We start from the raw sequence: 16,140 nt of genomic DNA, 5'->3' as shown, positions 1-16,140 counted from the left end.
AAGGTGGAATTGTCAAAGGACACATGGGTAGGAGGTAGTTTGTTGGAAATTGTTTACTAAATTTGAGTACCTTTAAGATTGATCTAAGGTAAATCAGTACTTGAGGGTTGTAATGGCGGTTAGAAGTCTGCCAGGAATAGAGGTAACAGATAAATCAAACAAGTATCATATTCGAGTCCATGAATGAGAATTTAGAATGGGACCTTAGTTAGGAAAAAGGAATCTGGCATAGGCTAAGACAAAAGAACAAGTTTTCATCGAATTAGTACAACAACTACCTAAGGAGACCAATATGGGTTATAGAGATCAAGGAAGGGATTTGTAGTTATAATGAATTCTTGGATAATTGCGAATAGGTAACACTAGTTTGAAATGGAGAAAATGGGTATCCGCGTTAAGGCAATTTCATGTAGAGTGTCAAGTGGTTTTGTCCACCAAGGTTAACTTAAAGAGAGAAAAAGTGAGAGACATTATCCACGTCATGGGATTTATGCATTCTCCTCAGAATCGAGGAAGTTTAACTTGTACATAGAATATAACCTTTTAGAATTTAAAGTTGTATTATATGAAAATTTTATGTGTAAACCTTACTAAGTTCTTCCAAACTTATAAAGTTTATTTCTTGGGTGCAAGGTAGATAAAGACTCAGAAATCAAGAGGAGGGACCAAGCCAGACTCCGCCAAAACGAAAAGTTGGGTGCAATATCTATATAATGTATATAGAGTGGCACCCTTAAAGGCCACGCCTCTGAGTTTAAGTTGATTACATCTATATTTGAAATTTATTTACAATCTGTAAATTGTTTTTGGAAATTAGAATTGTAAGTACTTATCACTAGTTCAGAACGAGATTTAGTATAGTTACATTCGAAATTTAAGCATTTAAACATGTAATTTAATCAGAATAAAAAATACTGCTAATTTAATTGGTTTAATGTATCATTCGGTACCTAGACCTAGTGATATCATCGGGTATAAGCTATTACATTTGAGACATAAGACCATGTCTCGAGATTTTGCCCTTCATGTCTTGAGACGTGTGATAAGTGCTAAAAGTAACATATCTTAACCTTATTCATAATATGTTTTTGCGTGATTATTTGATGTTAATTGTGAAATATTTGCTCCTAATCCTTTAAATTCATGTTTTGATTCTTAATAGAGCACTTGGGAGCAAAATGAGCGAAAAACGACTAAAAACTAGAAAATCAAAGCAAGCTACAGGAGCCACATGGGCTAACCCATTCCACACAGTTATATGGTAAACCATTTTGATTGCGCGGATTTGCACTCTGAACAGCGAATAAACGTGATTTTTAGGTTTTTTTGGGCATTATAAGACATATATATGACAAAAATAAGAAGATAGGAGGAAGCCATCATAGAGTTACTCAAGAAAACAACTTGGAAAACATCATTGAAGCCAATTTTGAAGTAGATTTACATCAAGATTGAAGATTCCCAGTTGATTTCTGAGGAGATTATCATGAGTTTCTTTATTTCTTTCGGTTATACTTTACCTTGGATGTTTTTATTTTCAATAATGTACAAAATTACTAAATATCTAGGGAAATGAACCCTATGATGGATTCTGTCATTTAATTTTTACTTTATGCAATAAATACTTAGTTTCTTGTTCTAAATTATGTCTTCTTAATTTAGTTTCTTGTTCTAAATTATGTCTTCTTAATTCTTGGTTTGATATTTCTAGATTATTGATACATGTTTGATGTGCTTAAATCAGAGGAGGAATAGACCCTGCTTAAGAGTACATCTTGCGTAATTGAGTGAAGTTGCATGTAATACTAGAAATAGGACAACATAAATCTATCAGATTAGATTCAAATCTAATAGGGGAATCAATAGCACGATTTAATGCGATAATAGGGATTTTAATTAGAAAGAAATTTCAATTAGTTGCTCTTACTCTCGAAAGAGATATTAGCATAATTTAAGGATTTCTATGGATCAAGTTACTAAGTAAAGAAATTTCATAATTTAGATTGATAGTGACAGATGAAATCCAGTTGAATTCTTTCCTGGGTATTGTTTCACTTCTTGGTTATTACTCAATTATTTCCATATTTTGTTCTTTTTCGTGTTCGTTAGTTAATTATAGTTTTTAATCAATCACTCGATTTATTTGGTTAAATAATATAAAGATAATAATTACTAGTACATTTAATCAATCACTCGATATTTTTGCTCACCGTTGCTATACTATTAATTGATAAGTGCACTTACTTTAGTTAAAATTTCAGTTAGTTCACGATGCATCAATGTGCATGATATGTGTAACCTCCCAAACTTGACATAGACGTTACGACCAGATTCTAAAGGTTACACAAGACACCAAAATGGTTTAGTATGCGATCGAAGCTTATTAAACAGTCTTTTAAAACATTTTTTTATTTTGTTCAAGTCAAACATTAGTGTGTTGTTTTCTTTTCACTAAAGGATAAAGATTTCCAAAAATGATGGATTTTAAAGTTTACTTAGCAAAAGTTGATTTTCAATTTTATAAATAGATTTCAAAATCTCATTTACATACTATTGTACCTAAAATGTGATATTCAAATTGGTTTTAATAAGGATAAACAGGATATTTATGCAAAATTAATTTAAAATATACATTTCAATATCCTAAAATCAAATTAAATGTCATACATGCCAAATAAACCCAAAACTTAAGTCCCATGTCATAATTCAAATAAAACCATACCATTCCAAATAACATAAATTATAATATTAATTCTAAAATACTTTTAATGAAAATATATTAATCTGAGCTGAGACCTCCTAGATGTTAAATCTGCGCTCTAACCTTGTGGGTTATCTGCAAAGATGAAAATTAGAGGGGACTGAGCTTAAGAAGCTTAGTATGAGTCCAATCACTAGAAAATCGATGTAAAACAGTAGACAAAGCATACAAAGTAACAATTCTTAGAATAATCACAATCGAAAAATAATTCAGAGTATCAACTTTTCAGATCAACACATCATTATAATATATTTCAGAATTTACAATTTTGCATGCACATGCTTATGAATGGTAATGCAATTTCAGTTTATCAAAAAAGATCCTACCCAATTCCGCTACATACCACAGTAAGAGTTCTCCAGAACTCATCCTTCCATTACACACCGTGTTGTTGATGAACCACCACTGATTTGCAGATAAACTGCCAGTGAAAAAACTTGTGGGCAAGCCACCAGTATTTTCAAATAAAAAGTTTACAGATAAACTATAACACCCCTCACCCGTATTCAACACCGGGACAGGGCTCGAGGCATTGGCAGACTTAAACATTCATAAACATACCAAAATCGGGTCACTAAATTTTGCCCAAAATTTAAAACTTTTAGAACATATACTTTCGTCCATTAAATAGGTCATCGAGGTCTAAAACTTACATTAAAGCGGTTCGGGACAAAACTGAAAACATTTCAAAAACTTTGGGTAACTTAATAAATTTCTAGCTTTGGAGGGCCACACGCCTGTGTATGTGGGCCGTGTGGGTTCACACGCCCGTGTATCGTAGGGCACGCCCGTGCCCTCACCCCGTGTCCAAAACATGAGCATTCTGTTAAATCAACACGACCTAGGCACACGCCCGTGTGACCTACCCGTGTACAAATTTCATTTAAAGTTTTAGGTGCAGGGGACACACGGTCACAGGACACGCCCGTGAGAGGAAACCGTGTGTTACACACGGCCTAGACACACGCCTGTGTGTCTATCCATGTGGACTCTGTTGGGCTATTTTCCAAGCCTAGGTCTCCCTTTCCTACCTCTTATGCATAGAAATTTCCAAGTTTGAGAGAAAACATGACTTTACACTTATAAATAATTTTAATAAGACTCCTAGTGAGGAAACCTCATATCATTGGTTTCACATAAAAAGGTTATTTCCCATTTAATGTTCATGGGTTCTTATGTTATTGTATTACATTCCAGAACTTGGCTCGTTTTTGAACTCATTGCCACTTGTAGCATTCCAGCATAATAGAGCATGAACATGTAGATAAAGGCAGGTCATAGCCTACTTTCAAATATGTCATTTTCCATGGCCTTATATAAAAAGATGAGTATATCTTTACATGCCTTCATTTGGCAGTTCAAATGACACATATGACAAAATACTCAAGACCCAATACATGTCATTAACAAAATAGTAGTGTCTTTATACCAAAGCTTGACCAGTTGATAGTATGTTGACTCTCCAATCGTTTTCCAATCCTTATAAGTCCTCGAACTTTGAAAACGAGGGGAAAAGAGAGGGAATAAGCATTTTCGTTGTAACACCCCTATCCCGTGACCGTCGCCGGAATAGGTAAGGGGCATTACCAGACTTGTAACTCATGTCAGAACCGTAAAATTTTGAACTTTTTCTTGAAATAAAGGTCATTCATTTAGATAAGTACTAAGCACAGCCAGGGATAAAATTTAAACTTCTCTAAGTAAACATTCAAAAGATGCCATTTTCGCATGGCTTATATACATTAACCAAAATATTCTTCCGCCACTAGTCTATTCTATACATGCCATAAGATAATCCAAAACATAGCAGTACCAAACGGTGGATAGTGATAGTGTGACTAGTTGCTGACGACCCCCGAGCCTGTAGCTTCCAAATGGGATCTATAAAACAGAAAAAAAAAACAAAGTAAACGGAGTAAGCATTACAATTCTTAGTAAGTTTTAAGCAGTGTCAACAGATAACAATCAAATTATAACATAGTTGTTCGTATTTTTATTTCACTCTTCCTTCGGGCATACCATCCCTTTACCGAATATGCACATCTCAGCATATGCAATAGGCAGATAAATTTTCACATAAAAGTGAGCTCATGTGACATAGATATATTGCATAATTTCACATAACCTCTCACACTGATCCGCTGTCACATAATCATAGGAATAGTTTCATAGATTGCTCACGTATGCATCACATACTTATGATTTAGTTCAAATCAAGCTCACATATAAACTTGGAGTACATACCTGTTTAACCTTTCGCATTGAATATATTTATAAGCAATTCTTATTACGAAGTCTTATAGCTTTAACCTCTACTCGGATTATCGGCGAGACCTTTAGCTCAGATGAAATCTCCACACGAAGTTATCGGGTCTTACCCGGACAAAATCTCCACACGTAGTCATCGGGTCTTACCCGGAATATATTTCCACACGTAGTCATCGGGTCTTACTCGGACATAATCTCCACACGTAGTCATCGGGTCTTACCTGGAATATATTTCCAAGTTTCATGTACATTTAATCACATGTTACGACATTCACATCGACTGTCATATTTGTAATTCATTTGCCTCATCAAATATCTAATAATACACACCTTTCACATTTGGTCATTTAGCCACAATATACCCACACCTCCTACATACTTCACACTAGCCCTTCGGCTTTACCACATATACGTATCTCATACATATTTCACACTAGCCATTCGGCTTTACCACATATACATATCTCATATATATATTTCACATTAGCCATTTGGCTTTACCACATATACATATCCCATACATATTTCACATTAGCCATTCGGCTTTACCACATATACATATCTCATACAAATTTCACATTATCCATTCGGCTTTACCACATATACATATCTTTATCTTGTGCACCAATTTCAGCAATAGCTTATAAGCAACTCAAATACTTTCATCAATGTCTTCAACAAATTCACATATTCACTACAAGCTGTTTTTCCTGAGCAATAGTCACAAAATTATTCATAACTGGAGCTACAAAACTCAAAATAAATTTCCGTTAATTTTCCCTGAATATAGACTCATATATCTTCCACCCATAAAATTTTTAGAATTTTAGGTTTGGCCAATCAATACCATATTTTTTCTTAAAGTTTCCCCTGTTTCACTATTTGACTAATCTGACCACTCTTCACTACGAATCAAATTTCTCATTTTACAGAATTCAAAATATGTTCTATTTGATTTCATTTGAAACTAGACTCATTAAGGAGTCTAAGCATATAAATTTTATCTTAAAACCATTTTTGTACGAATTATAATGATTTTCTAAAAACAGAATAGGGGATTTCGGAGTCATTCTGACACTGTCTCACACAACTTTAAATATCTCTTTATAGGAAATTTCTTTGCTTACACGGTCTCTATTATAAGAAACTAGACTAATTAAGCTTTGATTACATGTTTTATTCAGCCAATAATTGCACACCAACAATTTATGGTGATTTTCTAAAATCACGTTACTGCTGCTGTCCTAAGCAAATTATTACAATTTGCTCTTAAATTTCCAAGTCCAAACACTTATGAACTTACCATTTGAGTTTAAGACATATCATGGCCACATCATACCTTATTAAATCAACTCATTATGTCTTATTATGATTGAATTTACTCAACGTTTAATCACTTAAAACTTACCTCGGAAGTGGTCGACGACTAGATATCCACGGCTATTCGTTTACTTTCTCTTTTCCCCTATCCGACTTTGATCCTCTTTGCTCTTAAGCTTAAGTAAAACAATAGATTTGCTTAAGTACTTAACTAATATTATTCACTTAACAATCACATTTGGCAATCACATATCATTTAATCTACATCTAAAATAATAGATCTCAATATGTATCATATTTAATAAAACATGCCATGATTCGATTTCATTCTTATTTAATCATATATTAACACATCTCATTCAACATATCACATCAGTAGTCATTTGCTACATTCGGATATAATCTCCATATGAACACCGTCATTTACATTTCGGTTCAAAAGTCATACATAAATATCACATTTCCATTTCATCATTCAAGCTTAACCCATAGTGACCATTCAACTATAAATCATATACATAAATTATTTATCACACAACTTAATTCAAGTAGAACCAAAAGGTCACAATTCATCTAATATACACATATCAAGGCATCATCAATTATATACTAAAGGTGACTACTCAAAACTTACCTTGGATTTTATCGAATAACTACAGATTGACTAATCGATTAGTTTCGCTTTCCCTTTATCCAAAATTGGCTCCTTATGCTCTTGAGCTTGAATTACACAAATTTAACTTATTGTTAATCAACTAATCAAGCATTGTATCATGAGCATATTCGGCTTTCACACATTTTAAACATAGTAATAACCATGCACATTAAAATCAAAATGCAATTAATCCCATACACAAAAATATAGGACACTTCACTTCCATCTACTTATATACACGTATCACATAAGACTATTTCATACTTTCTATCACCTAAACAAACAACAAATTTTCCAATTAATTTCTTGAGTTCACATTCGGCATCTATATCCACAAAAACACATTAGCCAATTACTATAAATCATCTAAACATTTTTCACTTAAATCACACATACATATCATGCTAGCACATAACACCATGATTTTGTCCTAATTTGGACAGCCAATAATTTAAGTATTACAGCAGCATATTAATTAGCTAAGTACCATAAATTTGTCCTAATTTGGACAGCCAATAATTTACAGCATTACAGCAGAAAATTAATTAGTAATAAACTGTAATACCCCGTACCCGAGACCGTTGCCGGAGTCGGACACGAGGGGTTAACAGACTTAATTCACTTATTCACAGTCCATTTTTTTTTAAAATTTCCAGACAAGCTGGCTAACTGCCTCACTGTCACCTTAAAATTCATATCTTGAGTTCCAAAACTTGAAAATCAGTTTCGTAAACATAACACCATGATTTTGTCCTAATTTGGACAGCCAATAATTTACAGCATTACAGCAGAAAATTAATTAGTAATAAACTGTAATACCCCGTACCCGAGACCGTTGCCGGAGTCGGACACGAGGGGTTAACAGACTTAATTCACTTATTCACAGTCCATTTTTTTTAAAATTTCCAGACAAGCTGGCGAACTGCCTCACTGTCACCTTAAAATTCATATCTTGAGTTCCAAAACTTGAAAATCAGTTTCGTAAATTTTCCCAGAAACTAGACTCATATATCCATCTAAAAATTGTTTTCTAGAATTTTTGGTTGGGCCAATTAGTACAATTTATTAGTTGAAGTCTCCCCTGTTACAGGGTTTGACTGCTCTGACCTTCTTGCATTACGACTTATATATCTCCCTGTACAGGGCTTCAATACTTATTTCGTTTGTTTCTATTGAAGCTAGACTCAAAAAGGAATCTATACATATATGGCATGACTTCTAATTATCTCTGGTTAATTTATAATGAATTTCCAAAGTCAGATCAGGTGATCCAGAAATCGCTCTGGACGTGTTCCATGGAAACTTAAATATCCCTTAAAATACAACTCATATGATTGTTTCGTTTCTTCCGTATGAAAGTAGATTCATCAAGGTTCGATTACATAATTTATTTTCTATTTCAATCCATTCCTACTATTTTTAGTGATTTTTGAAATTCACACCACTGCTGCTGTCAGCATCTGCCTTTAGGGTAGACTTTACCTATTACATAGTTTCCATGATTTAACTAACCCTTTAGCATATACAGCACAAAATATGATTGTGATTAACCATTCCAATGGCCAATCATTGCCAAGCATACCCACACCTCTCAATAACCATATACATACAAGATGATTATAACATTATGCTCAAAATATGTATATAAGCCATTTTCGCATGGCTATCCAAATTTGTACAATACCGAAAGGTACATGACCAACATCAAAAAGGGTAGTCCTATACATGCCATTTCAAAGTTCAACCAAAAGTGTACCAAAAGGGGCTTTGATAGTGTGGACGACTTCGACTTCGACAATCCCGAGTCCGATAGCTGACGAACCAAAATCTATAAAACAGAAATTCAAAGAAACGGAGTAAGCATTAAATGCTTAGTAAGTTTTGAGCCATGAAATTAGACACAACTAAAGTGTAGCATTCATATGGCTAAACGGATAATTCCATATGCACAAATTCTCAATATCATACTTACTTCACATTACCAACCCTTATATTCATACACAAGAGATCAACTTAGCCAAAGGCCGGTACCTCATTTATCGACTGAGCGAATACTATTTGTAAGGGATCAACTAATTCAATGCATATACGAAACATACCTTATCGCTGGGATTTTACGAGCGTATTAATTGAAACTATTACAGCAAGGTCGCTCATTCCCAAGCCAAGTACCATCAGGATTTAACCGGATATAGCTACTCGCTCGAATGCCTTCGGGACCTAGCCTGGATATAGTAACTCGCACCAATGCCTTCGGGACTTAGCCCGGATATAGTAACTCGCACAAATGCCTTCGGGACTTAGCCCAGATATAGTAACTCGCACAAATGCCTTCGGGACTTAGCCCGGATATAGTAACTCGCACAAATGCCTTCGGGACTTAGCCCGGTTATCATCCAAATATTCATGCACATATCAATAAATCATGACACATCTATATTTCATTTTCATAATTAGAGTTCAAACACAAGTCACATATTAAGCAATCCCATTTTCGGCTCACTAGCCACATACAAACAGCATGGTTTAGTTTGCTTTATGACACGATCTCTATGCACATACGGCTACCCGTCATACGTATAGACTAATTAACTCAACATATAATTCAAGTAGAATCATCATATCACCGTATATTTGTTATGCTCATACGTCATGACTTAATCAAATCGTAAACTAAGTCTCATTACTCGAAAACTTACCTCGGATGTTGTCGAACGATTTCGACGGCTAGTCGACCACCTTTTCCTTCCCTTTATCGGATTTAGTTCCCCTTTGCTCTTGAGCTTAATTTAACAAATAAATTGATTTAATCATTTGAGCATCGAAAAGAGGAACTCAAGGTACTTAGCCCATATATATACATTAGACATTAAAGTCACATACATATGAAATCATGAATCAACTCAACATATTAACCCACACTCCCTTTTAGCCGATTGTCTAAGCCAAGATTAAGCCACCAATATGCTTACTTATAACCGAATACATGCAACACCAATCTGTGTGTTCATTCATGTGGTCGAGTATACATATTCCAATATGATATCATTTCCATTTCGTTTAACACTTAACTTTTACCACATATCAAATAACCCATTTCTTTACTCATGTGGCCGATTATATTCGGTCATGCATACTCACATAAAATCAATTTGGAGACTCTATCAACCCAACATACATTCGGCAATAGTCTATAGTTCTCTCTCTTGGCCACTCATTTCACACTTAACAAAGCTTCCATTCAAAATCATTAGTGAGTATCAATTAACTTAAGCTACCTTTAAACCTTTATTTATCACCTCATGCCAAACCAAAGACCACATTCGGCACTTTCATCCACAATTCTACCAAGCATGTAATATTCAACCACAACCAACTCACAATCGGCCCTAGTTCATAACAAGGTAGCCGAATTCTTTTTATGGTTCAAACACTCATCTATCATCATTCACCTAACTTTAACATGAAACAACAAAACTCACTATTATTAGCTACCATAGTCGAAAACCTTACTCAATCCAAAAATCAAAATTTCATCATGGGTTACAAAAAAAAATAACTTGATATCTCACTCAAGATCAACTAAAATTTCAAGAACTAATATGAACACCTTACCTTAATATTGACCTAAGATGACCAATGGCTTCACTCCCTTCTTCCTCCTTTCAATTCGGCCAAGAAGAACCAAGGAACACAACTTGTTTTCATCACCGAATGCTCTTGTTCCTCTTTTTTTTTTCTTTAGATTCGGCTAGGAAGAAACATGAATGATGATCTCTTTTTTTTTTTCTTTCACCCATCCCTTCCTTTAGTTATCATTTCTTTATTTTATTACATCCTCCATACTAATATGGCACCTAGTTAATTAAAGTTAATATAAAATTCACACTTGATTATACAATTTGTAGCATGGCCGGCCACTACCTATAGTTTGGCTAATTTGACATGCAAGGACATGCACTTTCCCACATATATTAATAGGCCACTTTAGCACTTGCCTAGCATATTTCTAAATTGTCTCACATAAGTCCCTACTAATAATTTTCACATACATTGACCAAATTGAAGTATGGAACTATCACACAAGCATTTACTCACATCATAAACACAGAATATAACCTTTAATTATTTATAAGACTCGGTTTCGTTGTCCCGAAACCACTTTTCGACTAGGGTCACTTTAGGGCTGTCACAACTCTCCCCCGCTTAAGAAATTTTCGTCCCCGAAAATCTTACCGGTAAATAGGTTTGGGTATCGTTCTTTGATGGAGTTCTCGGGTTCCCAAGTAGCTTCTTCTATCCTGTGTTTGAGCCATAACACTTTTACTAAAGGAACCTTTTTGTTTCGTAACTCTTTCACTTCACGAGCTAGGATACGAATCGTTTCTTCTTCATAACTCATATCGGATTGAATTTCAACCTCTGATGGATTAATCACGTGTGACGGATCAGATCTATAACGTCGTGAATCTTTTCAAGTTCAGGGGGCAAAATCAATCTATACGCAACTGGACCAACTCGTTCGGAGATTTCGTACGGCCCAATGAACCTCGGACTCAACTTGCCCTTACGGCCAAATCTGAGTATCTTTTTCCAAGGTGAAACTTTAAGAAACACTTTATCTCCTACCTGATATTCAATGTCTTTTCGTTTCAAATCCGCATACGATTTCTAACGATCTGTGGCTGCCTTCAGACTTTCACGGATTACTTTTACTTTCTGTTCAGCATCTTTAATCAAATCAACTCTGAAAATTTTACTTTCACCGAGCTCGGTCCAAAACAATGGTGTACGGCATTTACGACCGTACAAAGCCTCGTAAGGTGCCATCTTAATACTTGATTGAAAACTGTTGTTGTAAGCGAATTCAATTAAAGGTAAATACTGCTCCCATGAACCACTAAACTCGAGGATGCAACACCTCAACATATCCTCAAGTATCTGAATTATCCGCTCGGATTGACCATCGGTTTGGGGGTGAAAAGCAGTACTAAAATGCAACTTGGTACCCAAGGCTTCTTGCAATTTCTTCCAAAATCGTGAGGTGAATCTCGGATCTCTATCCGACACAATAGAAATGGGCACCCCGTGTAATCTCACAATCTGAGAAACATACAATTCAGCTAGTTTATCTAGTGAATAATCCGTACGTACGGGAATAAAATGGGCCGACTTGGACAGTCTATCAACAACAACCCAAATCACATCTTTCTTACTTGTCGACAATGGCAACCCAGACACAAAATCCATCGTGACTGGATCCCATTTCCATTCGGGTATCATGATCGGCTGAAGTAAACCTGTAGGCACTTGATGTTCCGCCTTCACTTGCTGACATACTAAGAACTTTGAAACGAAATCGGAAATGTTTCATTTCATACCATGCCACCAAAACTGACGTCTCAGATCGTTGTACATTTTCGTACTCCCCGGGTGAATTGACATTCGGCTACAATGAGCTTCGTTCAGAATCATCGTAATAAGTTCTGAATTTCTTGGGACACACAAACGAATTCTGAACCTCAAACAATCGTCATCGTCAATTTGAAACTCTGATTCCATGTTCGAAACACATTCAGCCCGTTTTGCAACCAATTCATCATCGACTTTCTGAGCTTCACGAATTTGATGGATCAACAATGGTTTGGCCTTTAATTCTGCCACTAACACATTGTCGGATAGAACGGACAAGTGTACATTCATCGCTTGTAAAGCAAACAGTGATTTACGACTTAAGGCATCCACAACCACATTAGCCTTTCCCGGGTGATAGTCAATGACAAGCTCATAATCTTTCAACAACTCGAGCCAACGTCTTTGTCGCAGATTTAAGTCTCTTTGAGTCATCAAATATTTGAGACTTTTGTGATCCGAAAATACATGGCACTTCTCACCAAATAAGTAATGTCGCCATATTTTCAAAGCGAATACGATGGCAGCTAATTCAAGATCATGGGTCGGATAATTTTTCTCATGTGGCTTTAATTGTCTCGACGCATAGGCCACAACTCGACCTTCTTGCATCAATACGCAACCAAACCCAAGTAGGGAGGCATCACTATAGATGACAAACTCTTTGCCTGATTCGGGCTGCACTAGAATTGGAGCTCTAGTCAAATAAGTTTTCAGTTGATAAAAACTTTTCTGACATTTTTCCGTCCATTCGAACTTAACATCTTTTTGAAGTAGCTTCGTTATTGGTGTGGCTATCATCGAGAAACCTTTTACAAATCGTCGGTAGTAACCGGCAAGTCCCAAAAAGCTCTAAACCTCAGTAATATTTCTCGGAGGCTTCCAGTTAAGTATGGTTGAAATTTTGCTCGGATCAACTCGAATACCCGATGCGGATACCATATGGCCCAAGAAGCTCACCTCTCTTAACCAGAACTCACACTTACTGAACTTAGCATATAACTGCTTATCTCGTAAAATCTGCAACACTAATCTCAGGTGTTCAGCATGCTCGGTTTCATCTCTTGAGTAAACCAAGATGTCATCAATAAACACAACTACAAACCGATCCAAATACGGTCTAAAGATCTGATTCATCAAATCCATAAATACCGCAGGGGCATTAATGAGCCCAAACGGCATCACTAAGAACTCGTAGTGACCGTATCTCGTTCTGAAAGCAGTTTTGGGTATATCCGAATCTCGAATTTGCAACTGATAATAACCCGATCTTAAATCTATCTTTGAAAACACTGAGGCTCCCTTAAGTTGATCAAACAAATCGTCAATACGCGGTATCGGATATTTATTCTTTATTGTCACCTTATTCAGCTGACGATAGTCGATGTACAACCTCATGGTTCCATCCTTCTTTTTCACAAACAATACTGGTGCACCCCACGGTGAAAAACTTGGTCGAGCGAAACCTCTATCCGTCAACTCTTGCAACTGAGCTTTCAACTCTTTTAACTCGGTTGGTGCCATACGATACGGAGCTATCAAAATCGGCGTAGTCCCAGGCACAAGCTCAATACCAAACTCTACCTCCCGAACAGGTGGTAAACCCAGTAATTCTTCGAGAAAAACATCCGGGTATTCACAAACCACCGACACAGATTCAAGTTTCTTTTCTGGCTCTTTATTATCAAGTACGTATGCAAGATACGCTTCACACCCCTTTCTCACATATTTATAAGCTAACATCGAGGATATTATAGCTGGCGACCCATTCAAGTCAGTAGACTCAACTCGAATCATCTCATTATTTGCACACCTCAAATCGATAGTTTTTCTTTCGCAATTCACAACTGCATCGTGAACGGTTAGCCAATCCATACCGAGGATAACATCAAATTCATCAAATGGTAAAAGCATCAAATTGGCCAGAAAGCAGGAACCTCTGATTTCTAAGGGACATTTCTTACACATTTTATCGACAAGCACATAACGACCCAAGGGATTTGACACCCGAATTACAAACTCAGTAGACTCAACAGGTAGAGTCTTACTGGATGCTAAGGTTTCACATATATAAGAATGAGTAGAACCAGGGTCAATCAAAGCAATCACATTAGTATCAAAGAGAGTAAAAGTACCGGTAATAACATCTGGCGAGGAAGCATCCTCGCGTGCGCGTATAGCATAAGCTATAGCAGGAGCACGAGCCTCAGATCTGGTTGTAGCATCTCTAGATCCTCTCTGACCACCACTAGCATTGCCCGTATTCCTAGATGGTCTACCCCGAGTAGTAGTAGCACCAGGTTTCCCACTCTGATTTACGTTCTGTTCAGACAATCTCGGGCAATCTTTAATAAAGTGGTCGGTTGACCCGTACTTGTTACAGGAGCGGTCATGGAATCTACAACTCCCCGAATGCCATTTACCACAATACTGACACTCCGTTCTGTCTCGACGATCATTTCCAACACTGGCGACCGAAGTGACTCGTGCACTCACAGGGGATCGATCACGGTCTCGTCTAGAAAAACCCGAAGTGTCTCTAGATCGGCCCAAATTATCTCTGAATTTCTTCGATGACTGTTGAAATGGCCTCCCCGAAGACCTCTTACGAAACTCCTTTGCTCCCATATCAGCTTTTCTTTTCTCCATACTGAGCTCCTCGGCTTTGCAAGCTCGCTCGACAAGTACCACAAATTCTCAGATTTCCAAAATGCCAACATACAGCTTTATATCATCATTCAGTCCATCCTCGAAACGTTTACACATTACGGCTTCTGAGGAAATGCATTCTCGAGCGTACCGGCTAAGCCTTACAAACTTTCGTTCATAGTCGGTAACCGACATGGAACCTTGTTTAAGTTCAAGAAATTCCTTCCATTTTTTATCAATAAATCTCTGACTGATATACTTTTTCCGAAACTCGGTTTGGAAAAACTCCCAAGTTACTTGCTCTCTGGGTACAACAGAAGTCAACGTATTCCACCAATAGTAGGCAGAATCACGTAGCAAGGAGATAGTACACTTTAGGCACTCATCGGGTGTGCAAAATAGCTCATCGAGTACCCGGATAGTGTTGTCCAACCAAAATTCAGCTTGCTCGGCATCATCGCTGTCCGTAGCTTTAAATTTAGTAGCCCTGTGTTTTCGGATTCTGTCAACTGGGGGTTTATTTGACCTTATTTGGTCAGTTGTCAGAGGTATTGTAGGTGCGGCGGTGGCATTAGTCGGGAATGGAGGTTGTGGAACAGCCGTATTAGTTCGAATGTATTGGTTGAACCAATCATTCATCACGCTATAGAAAGCTTGTCTAGCTTCATCATTCGGATTACTAGCAATAGGTTGAGAGTCCGCCGGAGCTGTCCCTTGTGCAGGAGTAGGCGCTACACTCTCAAGATCATCAGCTACCGCTCGGTCGGGATCGGGATCCATTACTATAATAAACACATTTTCAATTGTCAGAAATCACCACACTATCAAATAATCACATAATGGCATGTATAGCTAGACCGAAACGTATTACAGTAGTCCTAGAATCGACTAAACCATAGCTCTGATACCAATTTAATTGTAACACCCCGTACCCGAGACCGTTACCGGATTCGGACACGAGGGGTTAACAGACTTAATTCACTTATTCACAGTCTATTTTTTTTAAAAAAATTTCTAGACAAGCTGGCTAACTGCGTCACTGTCACCTTAAAAATCATATCTTGAGTTTCAAAAC

Source organism: Gossypium hirsutum, chromosome A11, assembly GCF_007990345.1.
Source record: "Gossypium hirsutum isolate 1008001.06 chromosome A11, Gossypium_hirsutum_v2.1, whole genome shotgun sequence".
Taxonomy (NCBI): domain Eukaryota; kingdom Viridiplantae; phylum Streptophyta; class Magnoliopsida; order Malvales; family Malvaceae; genus Gossypium; species Gossypium hirsutum.
The sequence above is the reverse complement of the archived record's forward strand: the minus strand, read 5'-3'. Positions refer to the sequence as shown.